General features: G+C 44.7%; 1 protein-coding gene across 6 annotated transcripts in view; it reads left to right on the top strand.

Annotated features, from left to right (window-relative positions):
- Nucleotides 1-23,006, top strand: part of PRRX1 (paired related homeobox 1) — an 84,157-nt gene that overhangs the window by 48,718 nt on the left and 12,433 nt on the right. The window lies entirely within an intron of this gene.

The following is a 23,006-nucleotide window of genomic DNA, read 5'->3' as shown; positions in this document are numbered from 1 at the left end:
CTCCATTGACTTTGATTCACATTAGGTGAGAATCTAGCCTACAGACTGCATTGGAGTTACTTTGGATTGCCACTGTTTGAAGTGAAATCAGAACCCAACGTATTCAGCATTTTAAATAATGTACCCCTTTAACAGGCTTAATGTTGCTTTGTTGCTAGGGGGTTACTTCGCAGCCTGGTTGGAGCCAGTGGCAAGAATTGGTTATCAGATTGCTGATTACCTCTGACAGGCTATTCTAAAAGGAAAAATTAAAAAGCATATCAGCCTGATTGTAGCTCGATCCAAATGCTCTGAATTTGTCAGCCACACAAACTGAAGGAATGGGGTTGAGGAGAGTAATTTATTGCAAAATCTCTGAAGAAGGGGCACCAAACATCAACTTCTTAACTGTCCATCCTAAATTAGCTGCTCACTGCCAAACACATTGAAGCAGAGTATGTGAGTGTGCTGTTTATGGTGCATAATCTGCACGGCAAATTCCTTACTTTGCAGCCGATGATAAATAGATCTTTTAAAGGTTGTAATTTTTCGTTTAACTGATGCCAGTTGCAAATACTTTGTGCTGAGGAATAATCCTTCCATGCCAAATAAAATACAGTGGAAGTCTGTGGCATGTTTTTCAACGTATTGTTAGTTACAACCCCCTGACAGAGCACATTCTATGCCAAAGATAAATGCTTGGCAGCCCCTTGCCAACTTCAGTCCAAAAGGGCTTTTCTTGGATGTCCTCTTCTGTATGGAAAATGCTTTTCTGTTTTTCCAGCACACACTTAATGAGCTGCATTTTAAAAACCCCATTTTAGGATCAGACGGCCAATTCTGTAGTAAGGGTTCTCTCCTGACTGGATTTAAGGCCCATCAGCTCTCCAGTTTTTTAAATACTATCACCTAGCATTTAAACAGGACTTTGAGTGTTCCAGGAACTGTCCAAAATTTAATTAATCTCCACAATGCCCCTGTGAAGCAAGTATTATATACCCAGTCTACAGGTGTGGAAACTAAGGCACAGAGCAGTGCCATAACTTGCTCAAATTCACTGAGGAAGTCAGAGAAGAAGGATAGGAAATTCAAGATGGAAAAGGCTGGAGATGTCTCATAGGGTTGCCATTAGTAGAGCTCTGCAAATCTGTGGATATCCATGGACCATGTTTGTGGATTGCGGATCAGATGCGGATACAAATTTTGTATCTGTGCAGGGCTCTACCTGTTGGCAGTAGAGAGGTAGACTTGGAGTTGATTCTCTGCTAGCTTCTTGATTAGCTTGCTCAGAAATGGGAGGGACACTGAGCAGTAATTTGTGAGTCAACTATATTAAGTAATGGTTTCTTAAGTTCTGCTCAGGGTAGTTCATGTTTCAAGGCAGGAGGCAGATTTCCTTCTTCAAAGGAAAGGTTGGTGATCCCATTTACGAAGGGTTCCAAATTCTCTAACCTCTCTCACTAGGCAGGACATGGCTCAGATTTCTATTAGTGCTTCCTAAGCATACATGGACCAAATCCTTGGAGGGAGGAGGTTACTGAGCCCGGCTTGGCTTGCTGCCCCTGAAGTCCAGAGAGGCCATCGCAGGTGTGGGTGATCTCAGGGAAGTGGGCTGGTAGCTCCTCACAACAGAGGGGCTGGGTTCTGGAGTTCAGGACAAGCATTGCTGGTTGAAGTTAGTTCTGTGGGGTGTGACTCAGTGAGTGACGGTGGAAGAGAAGATCTTTGTCTCCTCCACAGCAGGAATGTCGACTTGTAAGAATCTCTTCTGGCAAAGCCTATTTATGCCTGTGCTGATGCCCCTTCCCACTTCTCTGATTGGGTCATACAAGAGCTTTGGATGTTGCCGTGAGAGGAAGGAGTGTCCATCCTACAGTGATTGTAGTGTCTGACTGGTTCTTCTGTCCCCCTGAGCCTATTGGCTGGGTAGGATTTTCCTAAGAACATTTGGGAAAGAAAAAGGGCCCAGGATGTGCTTTCACGAGCAGACCACCACAGTGGTTCCTTCTTGCCTAGAGACAGGAACAGCTCTGCCTTCCACCTGAATGAGCTGGTGATCTGCACAGGACAGAAGGGGGAATAGCATTATACGCTCTGTCTATGATCAACCCAGAGATGAGACCTAGGGTGTGACTGATTGTGTAGTCCCAAAGGCTATCTATGAGAAACCAAGTTGGTTCTGAGCCCAAGTGGCAGAGGTCTTGACAGCAAAAATGCTGTGCTCCCTGCAGGCAGTGACAATAATGGCTGTCAGCAACCAGGAGAGCCCTGTGTGGATACAAAGTTTGTATCTGCATCTGATCCACTAATATGGTGTGTGGATGCTCTAGCAATCAGGTCCTCAAGGGAACCTCTGCCATTTGGTAATCTTAAAAAATGAATGGCATGCCCATCATGGCCTGTTGCACAGGCTAAATGGAGGTATTTAGTTACCTTTCCACTAAGCTGGCAATTCACTCATTTTGCTCACCTCCTGAATGCTGAGCTGGTACAGGCCAACACTGTCACTGACACCTAGTTTCTAACCACCCTATGCCCAGCATGTAGCCTTTACCTTATCATTTATGCCACTGCTGAGTTTGTCCCACTGGATGAAATTCATCCCTGGAGTAACTCCACTGATGTTGCACTGAGAGGTAACTGGCCGCCTATGTTCATCTCGGTCTAGATCTCTGATTTGTTGCATCTGCCTGATGTGCGTTTGGTTAAGGTACTAAAGACAGAAAAGACCCTGCCAGTCATAGGGCATGCCTGCCCTGTAGTGCCCCCTGCTGAGTTAGTGTGGTGATGCAGCGACTCCCTGCCTCAGTTTCCCTTCTCAGGAAGCCAATAAATCCACTTCAGGCCATCTTGATGCTTGACTCAATAAATACCCTCCTGGGAGGCTGGTTTATTGTAAAACCTCATACAAAAGGGTCCATAACAAAATCCCAAATAAATTTAAAGGTGCATCTGGCTTTTAGGGTTCCCCTGAAGCCTGTCCTGTAAGCTCTGTTCCCAGTCCCTTCATAGTCATTACTCAGTCTCCGTGACTTCTCCTTATGGCAGAAGCCCCAGCCCTCCTCTTGGAGCTGGGTCATTCAAGCAATTATTGTCCCTCTCCTTACCAGGGCTCCCCAGCTGTACTTCTGGAGCTGGGGTTGTAGCCAGCTTCTCCCTCAGCCAACCCCAGGGCCGGCTCCAGGCACCAGCTAAAGAAGCAGGTGCTTGGGGCGGCCAATATCAAGGGGCGGCACTCTGGCCACTATTGGGGCAGCACATCCGGGTCTTCGGCGGCAATTCGGCAGCGGGTCCCTCAGTCCCTCTCGGAGCAAAGGACCTGCTGCCAAATTGCCGCCGAACAGTGGAGCGGTGCGATCACGCTGCCGCAGTTTTTTTTTTTTTTTTTTAGATGCTTGGGATGGCAGAAAACCTGGAGCTGGCCCAGCCAGCCCCACTTGGTCCTCAGGCTCAGAGGGTTTAGCAGTCTTCTGCAGTATTTATGCTGGTCCCCTTCTCCCAACTCATCCCTGATTGGTTGGGTGAGAGGGGAGTTTTACTCCACCCCTTCTGCAAGGCTCCAACTCTTAAAGAAGCAATAATGGGATTTCCTCCCAACAGGGCGGGTGCAAGGATGTTTCGCGCCCTAGGCGAAACTTCCACCTTGCATCCCCCCCGAGCCCTGTGGCAGCTCTCCGCCCCACCCCTCCGCCCTGACGCGCCCCTCCTGCGGCAGCTCCCCCCCCTACCCTGTGGCACCCCCCCCGCGGCAGCTCCCCCTGGCCCGGGGAGCCGCACAGCAGCTCCCCTCCCCAGCTCCCCTCTTCTCCGCCTCCTCCCCGAGCACGCCGTCGCCGCTCCACTTCTCCCACCTCCCAGGCTTGTGGCGCCAATCAGCTCTTTGGCGCCGCAAGCCTGGGAGGGAGAGAAGTAAAGTGGGGCGGTGTGCTCAGGGGAGGAGGCGGAGCAGAGGTGAGCTGGGGCAGGGAGTTCCCCTGCGTGCTGTCCCCACCCCTTACTTGCTGCAGGCAGCCCTCCCCGTGCCCCCCTGCCCCAGCTCCCTCTGCCTAAATGCCAATGACAACCGGGGCGGCTGAAGATCCAGCTGCCGTGGTCACCACCGAAGGACCCAAAATGCCGCCCCCCAAATGCTAGTGCCCTAGGCGACCACCCAGGTCGCTAATGGGTTGCACCAGCCCTGCCTCCCAAATACTTCTTACTTGCAAGACTGCTTCCTCTCTTCCAATATCTCCCACGTTCTTGTGTCTACAATCAGATCTTTCAACTCATAAAGAGCCATGCCAGATGGCAGGATGGACTTACCATTAGCCAGTAGTGCCTTCAAGGGACAGAGTACCCCACCACACTGACCTTTGGTGGATATAAGTGAGGCCAGGGCACTAGATTATCTTTGGGCAGTTTGGTGACATCTTTCAGTTTCTAGGTAGCACTAGGACTTGTTCTGTTTATTCCCTTTTGTGGCCTTGCATAGTTACAACAATCTGATACTTAAATACATTCGATTTTAGCTTCTGTTTCTTGCCCCTAGCCTAGACATTCAAACGTATAGCTGGAAGTCTGCTAGGAGAGATTTGTGAACTGAACGGGTGTGGGAAACATACGGTTCTGCTGCTTTCCATATCTCAAATAAAATTAGCTATAATGGCCATTCACAAGAGATAGTCAGTAGTAGTTTGAGAGTTGACACATGCGGCATTGAAATGTTTACCTTCAGAGAGAGAGAACATTGGTTAAATTTTATTGGCTGTTAAAATTTTCAGGTTTCTGTTGCAATTGTCATTAACATTGTCATTTTTTGGTTTTCAAACGCTGATTTTTTTGGAAACAAAAATAGTTAATTTTTTCAGTTTTTGCTTTTTTATGAAAAAAATTTTCTGAAGGAATTTTGGAAAAACAAAACAAATGAATTTTAAAAATCTTCGCATGCAAGAATTATTGGCTTCTTTTGGCCAACTCTATGAAATTTATCCAAGGTGCCGTACTGCCAGCCCTGGAGGCAGAAATTCTCTTTCAGCAGAACACAAGAAGCAGGGAAATGGCAATATAAATCCCTCAGCACTGCCCTGCCAACATGTCTAGACAGTCCATAGCCAAAGGTGAGAGCGTAGCTTCCTTTTTGGCCCATTCAAGTGTTGGCCTCTCTGACGAGACAAGCATACTAAGTGATGTCATCATCTACTGTGATGGTGGCTTTGTATCCAAGATCCAGATTTGTGGCTGAGCTAATTGACTGACTGCAAATAGCCCGTGAAACAGTCATCGCATGACTTTTGTTCACTGAGACACCATGGCCTAGTGGTTAGAGTAGGGGGGCTGGGGCTTCCATCCCTTGTTCTTCTAGCTATGTGACTTTGGGTGAGTCGTTAAATCTCTTTGCTTCAATTTACTCATCCATAAAATGGGGATGATGATAACATGCCCTAACAGGGGTGTGGTAAATTGTATGCCTTTAAAGTGCTTTGAGATCCTTAGATTAAAATGCAACAGAAGGGCGAAGTGCTATTACTGCTCTGAACCAAATTTAAAGTAGTATACTAGGATGCAATGTTCTGCAGCTCATTACTAATCCCTTGAATCATCCAGACTTCCAGGTTGGGGTGTCAGCTAGTTATGACTGATTAAGGGCAGTAAAGGAGAATTATTTGATAATATATTCATTACATGGAAGTGAAGATCATTATGCAATATTGTACAGTGTCGATTCCAACATATCACTCATTCTCCCCAATTCTCAAAAGCTCTGATAATAATTACCCTGCCTCGTCTACTGGGAATGTATAGGTTTCCATTTCTCATCCTTTTGATTTCAAATCTCTAGATAGCTATTAGACTTTGGCAGAGGACCATTCAAAATACATTCCAAATATTCATCATTCCAAAAGGTTACGAGACATAAGATGGAGCAATTTATTAGCTAATGTGAAATGCATTCAGTGTATATAATAGGCTAAGTATACAAGTTGGGTCAGATTCTGATCTCTGTTTACACTGTTGTAAATCTAGAGAATTCCAAAGAAGTCACCAGAGTCACTCTGGATTTACACCATTATAGACCAACTCTGAATCTGGCCCATAGTTTTGCTAATTCTGCAGAATCTTGTTATCTTGTATGAGTTGCAAGTTGTACCTAAGAAAACACAGACTCTTCCTTTCTCCAGTCCTATCATCTTTCAGCTAGAACCAGCTAATAGCAGGCTACCAGTTTCAGTTAAAAGAATGAGGAACAAAGTTATTTTTTTAAGTAGCTCTAAACTCTCTAATCCCACAGACTCGGTACTCTAACAATGTTAGATAAAAAGATTTTTATTCAGCATCCATAGAACACAGTGCCTCTTTGGATGTTCCATTCTTGGATGAGGCATGTAGCCTGGAAGCTAATAACCAGGCTCAAGTTCTGTTGTTACTGGATCTCCTATGCCATCATTTTTCCAGGCCAGATCAGGAGGGACCCATAAAATGCTTTAGTAGTTTAGATCGGGATTTCTAAATGAAAATCTGCTAATGGTTCCAAGATGCATGCGTTACTTGGGGGAAATCATCTAACTGGGTCAAAATACATTTGGATATGAATGAAAGGAAAATGACCTTTTCAGAGATCTGACCATAATGTTCTTTTTCACATTCATTTGCATCTTATGTTTTCCCATAACATCCTGTCAATGCCGTGAATTACAGCACTATTGATCCAGTCCTTGGTAACAAGAACTAACAGGATGTGGCACACTAGGTGATCTGTAGCTGACATTCTTCTAGCTGTCTGAGGTCTGCGTGTTAAAATTATAAACAGATGAAATATCTACTGCAAATACCATTCTTGTTTACTGGGGAGACCAGCTGGCATTCATATCTCACAGGCCATTGACTGTGGGTCCACATGGGCCATACATACAAAATAACATGTCAAAGTGAATTTCCAGATACAGGTGGGGCAAGGCTATGTAGTAATGACACTTCCCAGCAGCAAAGCCAGCTCGCTGTGGGACCCAAACAAGCAAAGATATTCATGAATCAAGTAGGAATGAGTAAATCTTTGCCAGTGCAGGCTAAAGGGAGTTCTGGGTGGTTTTGCAGAGCATTGTAGTTCCCACAGAGTTTGGAAAAGGCTGTTAGGAATGCACAAAATGCCAAACAATTGGTTTGCAATTATTTTTTAATTCTCCTTGCAAAAATATTTTTAGTAGCCCTGTGCAAAATGTCTTTCATTTTTCCATTCTTTCCAATTGAAACTCACATGGATTTTTGCAGTTTTCTGAGTACAAAGTAAAAACAAGTGAAGCCGCATGTGTTCCTGGCCGCAGATTGGCCTGTTTGAGAGAGAGGCTGGAAGGCACAATGGGCAGCAACCTCATTGGCCTCTAGCCAGTACCACGATATAAATGAATAATAATTATGATAACAGGTGAGATTCTGTGTGTAACCCACACACCTCCTGGGTGTGGTGTTCTGTCCCGTCTAGTGGCACCCAGCCCACTTAGAGAGAGATTAATGAGCCTGCTCTACAGCCTTAGCTAACAGTCATATGGCTTTTAGCTCATCCACTAAGCTCCCGAGGTCCCAGGTTTGATCCTGCCCGCTGACGACCGTGATCTGTCTGTATTACATGTGCACCACAGAACTCACAGCCCAGGGGGATGCAGGTTGAGCTGGATTTAAGATACCTTTGTGCCTGCCGAAAACTGAGCTGGTCTCTAGAGCGCCCCCTATCCTAAAGAATTGCAGTGCTACCTGGAGTCTCCACAGTACTGCATGTTCCGATCCTGCCTCTGACACACCCCTCTCACCCTCAGCCCCATCCTCAGCTTGCTCCTACACCAGGGCTTGCAAGAGGGTCCTCTGACAGCAGCATTACCACTCTCTCCTGCAATGCCTATGCCCAGGGAAGAGATGGGGCTTTAACAGACCCTTCACATTGCTCCAGCCCTTTTATGTGATACACAGGGACCAGAAAAGGGCTGAGGATCTTGGGTAATAATCTGTAAAAACACACTATATTTTGCCATACTGGAAAAAATGTAAACGACGAGGGATACCCTCCAGGTGTTCTGCTTTTTATGAGTACGGTCCAAGGATGATGGGTTACATTCTGCCTAGATATGCACCACATGCAATCCGTTAACTTCAGTGGGGTCACTGCAGATTTAAGAGGGCAGCAGTATGGTCTGATGGTTTTTTTTGCTGGTTTTCCTCAGGGTGCAAGTTAAAACCAGACAGGTATTGGGTACTCTCCTCCCTCATAAGTCATATACATCATAGGCTTTGAATAAGGAGAATGAGATCGCTAAGAATTCACCAAGCCAGAGGGATGTTGCGAATTCCATCCTGTTTTACGATGACTCCAGGAATTGTGGGACGTTTACCACCTATCATGGCTCCTCCACCAAAGTGTGAGATCTAGTGAGGGCTGGAGCACTCTGCCAGGATAACAGATAGGAAATAATATCCCCAAAGATGGTTTTACTAGGGTTTTATTCTTCCAGCGGTCCAAAAAAACAACAAAAAAACAAAAAAATCAACCAGCAGTTTGGTCCCTGAAATGCCAGGGCATCCTTAGGAATACTCTGTGTTTCTCTGCTGATTTATTTTTACACTATGACTTATGGGGGTCTCATGTGGCTTTAAACCTGTGCACAGCTTCAAGATGTTTGTGGGCTTTGTCCAGTTAAAGTGATCAGTCAGGCACCCCTTACTCTTGCCCCATACAAGGAGAAAGGTATCCAAGTACAGGAAATAGAGGGCACCAGCTAAAACTTTAAAGGGGCAGCAACTGTAAAAGAGATATCTGGAAATACTTTTTGTTGATGCATTTTACAATTACCTTGTGGCGCTTACTGCTTCTGGATACTAATGAGGCAAATTGATTAGTATAGTTTGCTTGTGAGTGGGATATTTCCTCATTGCCTTTTCCATGGTATTTTGCTCCTTCTTCTGAAGCATCTGTTACTGGCCACCACTGGAGATGAGATACCAGACTAGATGATCACTCATTGGGGTCAGGAAGGAATATGACGCTAACCCATTGATGATCCAGGAATTTTCACAATGAATGAACAGAGGGAGAATTTTTTTAGAGGGAAAAAGGAAAAGTTGTTTTGGAGTGAAATGGGACGGTGACAGACAAGGAAGCAGACATGCAGACACGCTGCAGAAGGAAGTGAAAACGGAGTGTAGGCACTTTTAAAACTGTTATACAATATTTGATTTCAAACAGTTGCACTAAAAGATATGAAAGGTTTTTGGGTAGCAAGAGACATCAGCAGACATGACTGAGGGGTTGAGGAACAGATGGCCAGAGATGCAGATGTTGTAAACCTGGCTTTGAAGCCGGCAAAGATTTATGCCCAGACTTATATTTTCACTCTTGAGTAGTGCTATAGACTTCAATGTTAAACACGTGTGTAAATTTTGGCAGGGCCAGAGTCTTGTGAATGTGAGGTGGGCAATGGAACCCAATGTTTCTATATATAAGGGAGGGGATATCTATTGACTTTGTAGTGCTGGCTTTGGGATTGTTTTGCATAGTTTTATGTCACTGCGTGCTCTTTAAGAGATGTGACGACAGGCACCAGTGGATTGGGGTGTGTTGACCAGTTACAAACACAACATAAGGTATGTCTATATTGCAGTCCGAGGTGCAATTGGAGATTGGGTAGAAATACCTGTGCTAGCTATATCTGTGGTAGCATGATTAAAACTAGCACTGTAGATGCAGGGCTTCCAGCTTCTGCAATGCAAATACATGCCATGGGTACTGGTGGACTTACACATCTTGTGCTGACGCCTACCCAGTCATACCTACAGTGCTATTTTTAGCTGTACTAGTGCATGTAAACCTAGTGCAAATACATCCACTGGAGCTGCAATCACACCTCTGATTGGAGCGTAGACATGCCATAGATTCATAGTTTATAGAGCCAGGGGACCTTCGTGGTCATTTAGCCTGACCTCTATAATTCGCCACTGGCAAGCCTTTTTACAATGTGTTTGTTTTTGATTCATTTCCCAAGGACCAACGTGATAAGTCACATACAAATTATAATATGTAAAATAAAATATGAAACAGACAAGGAATTCCAAACACATGCCTTGGAATCTGAGATCCATAGAGGACTTACTATATTATGGGAACCATCTGACCTGGAGCCCTGGTTGAAAACTCTGCTACAAAAGGAGAACTAACCATTCTCCTTAATAATCGCTGAAGGGTGCAAAGGGCTGGGTCCGTGCACGTGTGTTGGGTGTGACAAATCCCAACTGAAATCATATCCAGAGTAAAAGGAACCCAGTTACAGCAGTTTAGTCTTGTCTGTGGCATCTAGTGAGATGCTCATTGGCTTTATATCAAATTATAAATATGATTATAGGTGTATTTTTCCAGTAAATACTTTTTTCGACGGTTAGCATCTAGTGACAATTTTTCCAAACTACTGGTATGAGAGAATCTGTGCCCTTCTTCCAGTTCTGTCAGGATTACATTTGTGCCCAACATCGGTGCTACATTGCGGTCGGAGGTGTGACTGCAGCGTGTGCAGACATAACTAGATCAAAGCTAGCTCAGGTAACACAGATAACAAGCGCACTAAAGCTGCAGCAGCACGGGCGGCTGCATGGCTGCTCTGATGGAGTACATACCAGGGTCCCAAGTGAGCTTGTACAGCTTCACTGCTCTTGCTGTTCAAAGCTAGCCCAGGCATGTCTATACTTGCTACAATCACACCACTTATTGTAGTGTAGACATAACCTTGTTGGTGTGGTGTCTACACTCCAGCTAGAGGTGTAGTTTCCAGATCAGGCAGACATACCCATGTTAGCTCTGATTGAGCTAGTATGCTAAAAATAGAAGAGTAGTCATGACATATATGCATTTGGCAGCTCTGGTTGCTCAGGAAATAAGACATACATGTATCCACACACATAAGTTCATTTTACATTTAAAAAAGGACTCGGTCTTTGTTTTGAATGAAAAATACAACAAGTGCTTACTGCTTTCCAAACTTATCACCCTTACTCTTTTGAGGACAAGTGACTTTTCTGAGAATTAACAAGGAAATCTGTTTTTTTTTAGTTTGAGTTAAATTAAATATAAACTGGGTCCTTTAAGACATTTAACATCTGACTCAGTCTTTTCTTTGTCCTGAATGACTTTAACAATGGTATAATGTAGAGCCAAACTTTCTATATAGTTAAAATCAGTTAAAGTCTTGTGCACAGGCTATATCTGAAAAAAACAACCTATCAACTAACTTAACAATGATAGTGTGCCATGAGGGGGGAAAATGTGAAAAAAAAATTGATGTGTGTTAAAAATCAGTACAACCTGATCTGGGATCACAAATATTAAACTGTCTTAATTATAATTAGAGAGACAATGTGGGTGAGGTGATATCTTTTATTGAGACAACTTCTGTTGGTGAAAGCTTATCTCTCCCACCAACAGAAGTTGGTCCAATAAAAGATATCACCTCACCCACCTTGTCTTGTTTCACCCACACAATTGTTATTGGGGCATTTAGAGCACTGGATGAAGTACACCACATGTTTCAATAAGTATGTTTAGGAGCCATGGATCTTGAAAGATGTGTTCTGGGGGATGTTGATCATTGTAGCAGTGGAGATATGTCTGCAGGTTTTGCATCTGTTTTTCTGGCACGGTCTGGTGCCACTTTGAGTGTCCTGGTCTGTGGGGAGCTTGCTTCTGATGAAGTTGGAGGGTTGTTTGAAGGCCAGAAGAGGGACTTTAGAAACTATTTCTTTCAGAATGTGGTCCCCAGCAAATATGGTTGTAATTGTTTAATGAGGCCCCCTCTGGGTTCCAATGTGGGGTAGTAGGTCTTAGAGGGGTGATTAAGAAAAAACAGAAAGCGTACAAGGAGTGGAAAATGGGAGGGATCAGCAAAGAAACCTACCTTATTGAGGTCAGAGGGTGTAGGGAAGCAGTGAGAAAGGCAAAGAGCCGGGTGGAGATGGCCCTAGCGAAGGGGATTAAAACCAATATCAAAAGGTTTTTTAGCCATATAAATAGGAAGAAAACCAAGAAGGAAGAAGTGGGACCGCTTAAAACTTTAAACGGAGTGGAGATTAGGGATAATCTTGGCATGGCACAATATCTAAACGAATATTTTGCCTCGGTCTTTAATGAGGCTAATGAAGGGCTAAGGAATCATGGTAGAGGGACTGATGGGAATGAAGATATGGGGGTAGACATTACGGTATCTGAGGTAGAAGCCAAACTTGAACAGCTTAACGGAAGTAAATCGGGGGGCCCGGATAATCTTCATCCTAGAATATTAAGGGAATTGGCGAGTGAAATTGCAAGCCCGTTAGCGATGATTTTTAATAAATCTCTAAACTCGGGGGTTGTACCGTTCGACTGGAGATTAGCTAATATAGTTCCTATATTCAAGAAGGGGAAAAAAAGTGACCCAGGTAACTACAGGCCTGTTAGTTTAACATCTGTAGTATGCAAAATCATGGAAAAAATTATAAAGGAGAGAGTGGTTACGGACCTTGAGGCCGATGGCAACTGGGACAAATTACAGCATGGTTTTACGAAAGGTAGATCGTGTCAAACCAACCTGATCTCCTTCTTTGAGAAAGTAACAGATTTTTTAGACAAGGGAAATGCGGTGGATCTAATATATCTTGATTTCAGTAAGGCGTTTGATACGGTACCGCATGAGGAATTACTGATTAAATTGGAAAAGATGGGGATCGAAATGAAAATCCAGAGGTGGATAAGGAGCTGGTTAAAGGAGAGACTGCAGAGGGTCGTATTGAAGGGTGATCTGTCGGGTTTGAGGGGGGTTACCAGTGGAGTTCCTCAAGGTTCGGTTTTGGGTCCGATTTTATTTAATCTATTTATCGCTGACCTCGGAACCAAAAGTAGGAGTGGGCTGATAAAGTTTGCGGATGACACCAAGTTGGGAGGTATTGCCAATTCAGAAAAGGATCGGGATATCCTCCAGGGAGATTTGGATGACCTTGTAAACTGGAGTATTAGTAACAGGATGAAATTCAATAATGAGAAGTGTAAGGTTATGCATTTAGGGATGACTAACAAGAATTTTAGTTATAAGCTGGGGACGCACCAGTTGGAAGTAATGGAGGAGGAGAAGGACCTAGGAGTCCTGGTTGATCGTAGGATGACTATGAGTAGGCAATGTGATGTGGCCGTTAAAAAAGCTAATGCGGTCTTGGGATGCATTAGGCGAGGTATTTCTAGTAGAGATCAGGAGGTGCTAGTCCCGTTATATAAGGCGTTGGTGAGACCTCATTTGGAGTATTGTGTGCAGTTTTGGTCTCCCATGTTTAAGAAGGATGAATTCAAACTGGAACGAGTACAAAGAAGGGCCACTAGAATGATCCGAGGAATGGAAGGCCTGTCATATGAAAGGAGACTTGAGGATCTCGGTTTGTTTTCCTTAACCAAAAGAAGGATAAGAGGAGATATGATTGCACTCTTTAAATATATCAGAGGGATAAATACCAGGGAAGGAGAGGAATTATTTCAGCTCAGTGCTAATGTGAACACGAGGACAAACGGATATAAATTGTCAGTTAGGAAATTTAGGCTTGAAATTAGACGAAGGTTTCTAACCATCGGAGGAGTGCAATTCTGGAACAGCCTACCGAGGGAAACAGTGGGGGCGAAGGACCTCCATGACTTTAAGATTAAGCTGGATAAGTTTATGGATGGGATGGTATGATAGGATAACGGGTTTAGTCAATAGGTCAATAACGTGCCACACTGGTAATTAGTATAAAGGGTCAATGTTGGGATACTGTTAGCCTTTTCCAGAGGGTCTGGCTGGAGAGTCTTGCCCGCATGCTCGGGGTTCAGCTGATCGCCATATTTGGGGTCGGGAAGGAATTTTCCTCCAGGGTAGATTGGCAGTGGCCCTGGAGGTTTTTTGCCTTCCTCCGAAGCATGGGGCAGGGGTCGCTTGCTGGTGGATTATCTGCTACTTGAAGTCTTTAAATAATGATTTGGAGCATTCAACAGCAGAGTCAAGGGAGAGAATTAGTTCAGCAGTGGGTGGATCGGCTTATGTGGCCTGCATCTTGCAGGAGGTCAGACTAGATGATCATAATGGTCCCTTCTGATCTTGAATTCTATGATTCTATGATTCTATGACACAGTCTCTTTAAGGTTGCAGTTGAAACCTTAATGTTGGCATTTTCTAACCACTGAATGTTAGAAGATGTTCTCTTAAAGAGACTTTTTGAGAGAATATAATATTCATTCACATGAGGATTTTTTTTCCAGTTTCACTGACTCACAGAGCAACTCAAAAACATATGCACTCCGCTCCTGAAACTGGCACTGCCTCTCCAGAATTTGTCTGTGTTAATGGTTTTTGCCTTCAGCAATTTGTAAAGGGAAAAGTAACTTCTGTTGATAATTTGGAGCTGGATAGATTGCTATCATGTTGTAAGGATTGCTTTCATGATGTCTTTGTTAATTTCTTTTCATAAACAAACCCAATGCTATTTTTGAATTCCTTTTCTCAGCCCTTTCCGCCTCTAAGTTCCCTGTTCTGGAGTGCACAATGTGTTGGGGTGGGGGGGAGGAGGGAGGGCTTGCGGACGGTATTTCAAATATAAAAGGAAATGTCACTAGGGCCAAGCAAGGACTGAACTGGGCAAAGAGTTATGGCCATACACCAAGTTTTACTTTGGCAAGGAAACTCCTGGAACTCCTGGAAGTAGGTTGCTCAAAAATTTCCCATCAAACCTTTTTTTTTGGTCTGGAAAATTTGGATTTTGATTAAACAAAAATTTTCACAGCAAGTATCTATCTCAAAAAAGTGTTGCTTTTTTCTATTGTCAAACACCAAACCTGAATTTTTTTTGTTGGCTTTTGGCAGAAAACTTTCAGTTTTACTTTTTTCTACCAAAAGTCAAAATTTTCCACTAAATTTTCCCACTCAGTATTTTGAGGCCTGGGAACATATTTCAATGCTCTTGTTTTCTTGCTGGAATTAAGTCATTGAGCTTCCAGCTTACACAACTGATGTGAAAAATCTTTCCTGGCGCATCCTATGCTTTGTGGTTAAATGTCTTGGGTTGAAAAAGCCTCATACCCTTCTTGGATTAAATCAAACTGTTTAGTTTCAATGTGGATTTGATTATTGTGTTTATAATAATCAGTAGCTGTGTCTAAATGATTCCTCTTTTGCTTCAGTTTCTGACATTATTATAATTGCAGTGGCTGGAGCACCCTACAGAGGACAGGAGCCCATTGTGCATGGTGCTGTACAAACATATAGTCAGAAGCAACCCCTGCCTCAAAAAGCTTATTGTCAGGATCCCGGGCAAAGTCAGGTAGGACTAGTGGCAGGGTCTTGGGAGCCAGGAACTGATGCCAGGGATCAGAGCTGGAGTCGGAGTCAAGTTGAGGGTCAAAGCTAGAGTCTCAGGCTAGGTCTACACTGAGGTGGGAGTCGACCTAAGATACGCAACTTCAGCTATGCGAATAGCGTAGCTGAAGTCAGTGTATTTTAGGTCGATTTACCTGGCCATGAGGACGGCGGCAAGTCGACCACTGCTGCTCCCCTGTCAACTCTGCTTCCGCCTCTTGCGCACGGTGGAGTTCCGGAGTCGACAGCAGAGCGATCGGGGATCGTGTCTACACTAGACGCGATAAATCGATCCCCAATAGATCAATCACTACCCGCCGATCTGGCAGGTAGTGTAGACATACCCTCAGTCAGGAGCCAAGGCTAAGGGTCAGAGACAAAGTCAGGAATTGGGCCAGGGATCAATACTACATATCGGAATCTTAGTGTTGGGGTTGAGGGGGTCAATCAGGAATCAGGATCCAAATCAGAGCCAAGGTCAGTACCAGGAGTTCAAAGGCTGAGAAGCAGGGTTGTCATGGCAGCTAGCTGGTAATCCATATTGTTGCCTAGACACTTCCCGGTAAGCCCCATGGGCTTATGTAGGATCAAGGAGCCAATCAGGGGTCGCTAAAGACAGCTGTCCATCAGTCCCTGTGGATTGTGGCTCACAGGGAGCATCCAGGTTGCAGCTGCCACCGGCTGGCAGTGTGGGGGTGTTGGTTGCGTGAGAGGCCTCCAGGCTTGCGTTCGAGTCCTGACAATCCTTTTACTTACAATCTAAATAACACCAAATGTTGACCCACAAATCTTGTGTCCTATTATAGTATTTCTCTCTTTCCTATTTCCCCTCTTTCTATTTCCTCCTCTCAGGCACTCTCTATGGTATTTATACAGCCCCTATCTCCACAATATCTGAGCATCTTCCACCACCCCTGCGAGGCAGGGCATTGCTATTATCTCTACTGGGGAACTGATGCCTATAGAGAATACATGATCAGTCCCAGGCCACGCAGGAAGCATATGACAGAACAGGGAGTTTAAGCCAAGTCCTAGGCTAGTGCTCTAAAAAATGGATGGTTCTTCCTCTCTCTTTTAGCATGTGCTGAGTAACCTGGACAGCAAAGTGCTATATGCCCTGTACTGCTGTTTAGATCTGGGCATGTGTCTACCCTGCAATGTTCTCCCCTTGCCCTCTGGAGGGATGTCATGGGTCTAGTCCGGAGATGGGGTGGGTGTGGGTGCTTGGTAGGTAGGGATAGGTATGGACATGCAAGGGGATCGGACCTTGGAGGATGTGAACCAAATTGAGTCATGATATATTTCCTGTTTCTGAACTACCAGAGAGCAGCAGTCAGATACTGGTTTTGACCCCTTTTTGCTATTCAGCAAATGCAGGAAAGGATGAAGAAGAAAAGAAAAGGGTGTTCCAGGCAATGAAATGGTGATAGTGGTGGAGGGGAAATAGAAATCAAGGTGCTGAGGGTGGTTGAGATTTTTCAAAGCTACCTAAGAGATGATTTAGCCGCTCATTGACGTTACTGGGAGTTGTGTGGCTACACCCTCTGGTCGTCTCTGTCCCTGTAATTAACCCAAGCCTGTGGTCAAGGAAAACCACCACTGGGCTTAGCTGCCTAGCAATCTGTGTCCAGATACTTCCCGTAATAGGGTGAGTAATGTCCACACTCCATGCCAATTGATGGCAGAGGTGAATTGGCCAGGGGTGACCTTCACATGAGTCACTGGAATATAACGATTGCTCATAATTTTCCATTCAGTGCGTGCACCAAGTCACCTTTTACTGACCTTTTGTTTTTTGGATCCCGTCTGTTAGGCGTGAGCTGTGAATCACTGGCATCTCCCTTCATGCCAGGAAGAACCAAGCAAATTGCGATGGTGCTTTTGGGGCTGTTGGCAGGATGCACATTTATTCTTTGGCATTTTTCAGGCTGTCTCCTTTGCTCTCCCATCCCCACAGCACTGAGCTCGTGGCTCCTCGTGTGTAACAGTCACACAGGAATGTAGCAATTGCCAGACTGGATCAGACCCACTGTCTACCTAGTCCTACATCCTGTTTCTGATAGTGGCCAGTACCAGATGTTTCAGAAGATGAGGTATGAAACCCCAAGAGAGCCCTTAGGAGCTAGCTTCCTTCTGAGAAATGTTTGGGAGATGAGAAAGCAATGATCCAATGATGCAGCTCTTCAAGATATTTAAGGGCCTAACTCCCATTAAAATCATTATGTTTAGCATCTTAGAACTGGTGTATACAGTTTGGGCTCTGATTTGTGACCCCCCCCCTTAGATACTCTTGAATCTGATTAAGAGAGGCAGTGTGCTTGGTGGATAGAGTCCTGGACTGGCATGCAGGAGACCTGGGTGGGTTCCATTCCCAGCTCTGCCACTGGCCTGCTGGGTGAGCGTTGGCAGGTCATGTCACCTCCATGCCTCAGTTTCCCCATCTGTAAAATGGGGATAATGACACTGACACTCCTTTGTAAAGCACTTTGAGATTTATGATGAGAAGCGCGGTATAAGAGCTGACCCAGTGTAAGAAGTCCCCCCACTAGGATCTGTACTAATTTAATTTTAGCCATGTTTCTAGCTAACCCATATTCCCATGAATATTAAGAGAAACCAGTGGTTTCTCCTCTCTATGCTGGTGTAAATTGGGAATATTTCCACTAAAGTCAATGAAGGCACACTAATGTAAAACTCCTATAAGTTGGAGAAAAACAGGTCCATTGTGTCTAGAAATGACCAACCAAGATAGAAATAAGGTGTCCATTCACTATGGTATCACAGGAACAAACAATCTGCTTTTTGGCATTGGACCAATGGGCCATCTAATTCTGTATCCTGCCTCCAGCACTGGCCAAAAATTGGTTCTTCAAAGGAAAGTGAAAAGCCTGTAATACACTTCTCTAGTTCGTAGGGTCCCAGATGGAGCAATGAGTCGGAGGTAGGGTAACAGATAGCAGAACAGGCCCCTTGGTATGCTGAGCTGAGCTGTTCCACTCTAGGAGGAAGATCAAGCACTAAGAGGAGGAAAGAAGACCAGAGTCCATCTGGGGTGTATGGAGAGAGATATCCTCAGGTGGCAGGGATGCTAAGCTGAAGTATGTGTGGATTTGGATCCCTTTTATTGTTCCTCCATCCCTAGGAGTTAGCAAACCCCAGATTCTGGTCATAAAGGGCAATGAGCTAGAATCTGAGCTCAAACTCAGAACCTTCCCTCTTCTGGGTGCTTAAAGCACAGGACATTCTGGGCCATCAGCACAATGTGATGATGTTTGCAGCAATGTAACCCAATGGATGTTGTGATCCAAACGCCATGAAGTTGTGGTGAAGCTATGCCTGCCAAAATCATAACAACTCGGGCCAGGTTCGGGGGATGGGGTGGGGAATCACACAACACATGTGGTTCAGCTGGGCGGGGTTCAGAATCCTTCCCAAACTCCCTACACAAAACAGTCCAGCTCAGGCCCCAGGCACTTGGGTTTTCCACTTGAAGAGTGAGGTGGTATTATTTGAACATTGACCCAACCACCTATCCACAGTGCCGCTGATTGGAAACAGCTGCTTGTTCCCACAGACATACTGGGGAAAAAAACCAACCTGACCCTCCACAGATGACTTACACTGAACCTTCAGCCCTTATGAGGGTTGCCCATCTTTTGTCAGTGTTGTACTAGGGTTCCTCTGTGGAGTTTATGCTTCTGTTCCATTGCCCTTACTTCAGGCCCAATCCAGTGCCCACTGAAGTCAATGGAAAGACTCCCTGATCTGACCCTCTTATCCTCCGCTGACCCTGTATTAATAGAGACATTCATTTGGATTCCAGAGGAAGCCGTAAGTGGACACCTCCCTCAAAAGCCAAATCTCTAACTTTGTATTGGCACTTACCATTTTCATGGATTTTTTTAATGCCTCCAGGAACCATTTGTGGGGCCCACAAAACCACAGCAGCTGGTCTTGCAGTGTTTCCACTGTCCAAGGAACTGAAACACTGTGAGACTGATTCTCCCCTGCCTTGCGCTGTGTGCTCTTAGTGTAAAATGCTACCCTGTCAGAACTGTCCCCTCACATCACTGAGTGAGTTCTCTCCCTCTGCACAGGTTTCGGTGACTACACAAAGTGGAAGGCAGTAAAGCATCATCTCCTTCATATATCAACCCCATCACTGTCTGAAATAAACCCATGAAAAGCATAACCAGAAATGCCAACACTACACTCAGCACAAGTATTAATTAAATTGTGTCCCACTCTCTCCCTCACTCATCTTCCTGTAGCCTGATCAGGATGACCTGCTGTTACCACGTGTGGCCATACTTTAATGCTCCAAAATTCCTAAACACACTTGCTTTTCAAACACATTCCTGCCTTTCCATCTTGGCTTAAAGATTCAAAACTCCTGTTTAAAACTAATCTCCAAACACTTCCTCTCAAATACAAGGAAATCAGGGGCATGTTTGTATCCAGGCATTCCCAGACTGGAAAGGAATCTGTCCAGGGATTGGCTGTCTACTGAGGAGAGAAGATATGGGAGCTGTAAACCTTTTGGAATCTGAAAACTGCTTTTTAATTTAAGTGGAATGTCCCTTTGTTCCCAATTGTATGGACTTTAGGTGTTCAGGTGCAGTAACTGTTACCAGATGGACAGCGAAAAGTATCCCAAATGGGTGCTCAGAAAAAAAACACATTTTGGATTTCATTTTCTTAATAAAAACTTTCCTGTTTTGGGACTGCATCCTTTCCCAGGGACACTAGGGAGAAGGCAGTATCGCTATGGGAGAGGCAAGGCAGGGTTACTTCACAATGCTTTATTTTATTCTAAATCTATTGGGCCAGATCCCTAGATGGGTGTAGCTGATGTATCTCCTTCGACTTCAATGGGTCCACACTGATAACATTAGCCAAAGATCTGGTCTGTTATATTTAAGAATGTTAAGGTCCCAATCCAGCAACATACTTAAGTAGCTGCTTAACTTTAATCACATGAGCAGACCCATTGATTTCAGTGGGACTATTCGCATGCTTAAAGTTAAACACATGCTGATGCTTAAGTGCTTTGCTGGACCCAGATCTTTTCCTCGCTCTCGCCTTCCCCTACATTGCATGGAAACATATGCTGACCTGACAGACAGAGGTGCTGTGAAACTGTTCATGCATGTTTGAGCTCCTCAGAGAGAAGATGCTGTCAGTGCAAATTGTTGTTATTAATACACCTGTTCAATTAGGAGCTCAATTCCCTTTGGAATTCCATGGCAGTTGGGTGCCAAACTCCCATAGACATCTCTGAAAGTTCCAGCATAGGATACGTCTACACTGGGGAGGAAAAAGCCCACAGCAACAAGTCTCAGAGCCCAGGTCAGCTGACTGTGTGTTGCGGGACTCACACAACGGGGCTAAAAACATCAGTGTAGACATTCCCACCCAGGTTGGAGCCCAGGCTCTGAAACCCAGCAAGGGGGTGGCTTCTCAGAGCTGGGGCTTTAGCCGGAGCAGGAATGTCTACACTGCTGGTTTTAACGCTGTAGTGGGAACCTCATGAGCCAAATCAGTTGACCTGAGCTCTGCGGCTCGCTGCTGCCAGTTTTTGTTTTGTTTTTTTCAATGTAGAGTTACCCTTAGAGTTGAATAATATGAAGCCAGGCGGGGTACAGATTACAGGAAGCAGCTGTGTCAAACTATTACACGTCTGATTCTCTACTCCGGGACACCATGTTCATGCAGGTGCAACTCTACTGATATTAGTGAAGTTCCCTTGGTATAAAACCAGTGTAAATAGGCAAAGAATCAATCCTATTGCATGGTGGACGTACGCCTTGTTATAAGGCCAATGAGCGACATAAAGAGGAGAAAATAATTCCCCAGTGTTTTTGTTATGACCAGTTCAGCAGAAACAAAGCCACTGAGAAGAGGAAGGCATCTCAGACCATGTTTTACATGGTCTTATTGCTCCAGCATCTTGGATAGTTCCCTACCTAGCTGGCCAAAGGTTTGACTACCCAGTATATAAACATATAGCTCCCTAAATGCTTTGGGGGACATCTGGAGCCACACCGCCACATTACTGCATCAAATGCTAAGGGTTCTGATGGAACTAAAGGGCCCTGTAGTCTCTGACAAAGCAGGAACAGTGATGCTGTTATGGAAGAAGTAATGAGGGAGCAAAGGGAAGGACAGTTTGCCGAGCAAGCTAGTTTGCATAAGGTGGAGCAGGGAGTAATGGGAGGAACCAAACTCCACCTTTGCCTGGGATGCCTTTGCACTGGTTTGCATTGGAATCTGGTGAGCAGGATAATAATGATCTTCCAGTGCTTTCCTGAGAGAAGCAACCAATCAATGAGTTCTTCAAGAAGTCTTCATGTTTATAAAGTGTGGCTCTTCCAAACTGGGGAAAATGGAAACCCAACCATGTGAGTTAGGTGACTAATCACGTAGGGCAACCAGTGACTCGGGAACAATGCATACTGGCAGCAGACATTTTGTGAACAAAGCCTAAGCTGAAATTGGTTCATGCTCAGAACTCATCCAACAATGCTGACGAGCAAACAAATATGTAAAAATTGCCACCCGTCTGTGGACAGTTCACAACAAGGGACTAAATCAATAAATAATTTGGTGGTGAATTGTTCATCCAGATCTAGGTCAATTTCACAAAACAGCAGAGGCTGGGCATGCCCATGACTAGCTGCATTGTGGCAGAACAATGGGTCAATTATGCACGTGGGAATAGGATTGTCATTGCATTTCTCTATTAATGCAGTGAGCATGGTTTTTATCTTGGTGGTGCTAAATCCTCAGTTCAATACTTGTGCTCTGGCTTCAGTGCAACAGGGTAGGTGCTTGACATGAGTGGTGCTAGTACAGCTGGTCCTTTGCTCAGCCATGTGAACCAATCACCTCTGGCCATAAAGGGATGGAGGAGGGGGAATATGCAGCGGCCGCTATTTATGGTAGGTCTCACTGGCAAAGCTTTGGAGCAGAAGAAGATGGCCAGTCAAGGAGGCTCCTTCTAAATCATGTGGAGTTTAAAGGGCTTTGAGGAATCCCAGTCCAGACCTGATGGACCTTGGACATCTGCTGTAGCAGCGTAATTTCTCTGTATCAAGGGCCCTACACACTGATGGTGAGCTCCCTAAGCTGAATAGATCCAGAGTTCCTATTTTCTTTTCCTAAAATTGATTTAAGTGAAGATTTGCTGATTTACACAAGATGGGGATGTGGTCCATTGACTTCAGTGGAGCTATGCCAGTGTATACCAGATGAGGCTCTGACCCTCTTTCTGCATTAAGTTGTCTGCGCAGAAGGGCTTCTATCAGCACTGGGCAGAGGGAAGCATTCAGTCTAGTCTCCACTTCCCTCCACGTTTCCTATCCAAACTTTGGAAGGTTTTTATCGGTTTGTTCCCCTCTGCAATGTGGAACAGAGGGAAACATTTGTATTAGAAAGACAGCTTCAAGAAAGGGGACAAATAGGTGAAGAAGGGGACCTGAAGCCATAGGCCCAGACTTCCAAAATCAATGTTGAATCTCTTTTTAAAAGGTCTGTTCTAGCTTAGCCAGAAGTTATGGGTTTTGATACAAGAATCACTGGGGGAAGTTCTCTGGCCAGTGTTCCAGAGGTGGTCAGACTAGATGATAAGGATGGTCTATTCTGGTCTCCAAATGTATTAATTTATATGAA

The sequence above is a fragment of the Mauremys reevesii genome, linkage group 8, assembly GCF_016161935.1.
Source record: "Mauremys reevesii isolate NIE-2019 linkage group 8, ASM1616193v1, whole genome shotgun sequence".
In the NCBI taxonomy this organism is placed as follows: domain Eukaryota; kingdom Metazoa; phylum Chordata; order Testudines; family Geoemydidae; genus Mauremys; species Mauremys reevesii.
The sequence above is the reverse complement of the archived record's forward strand: the minus strand, read 5'-3'. Positions and strand labels throughout refer to the sequence as shown.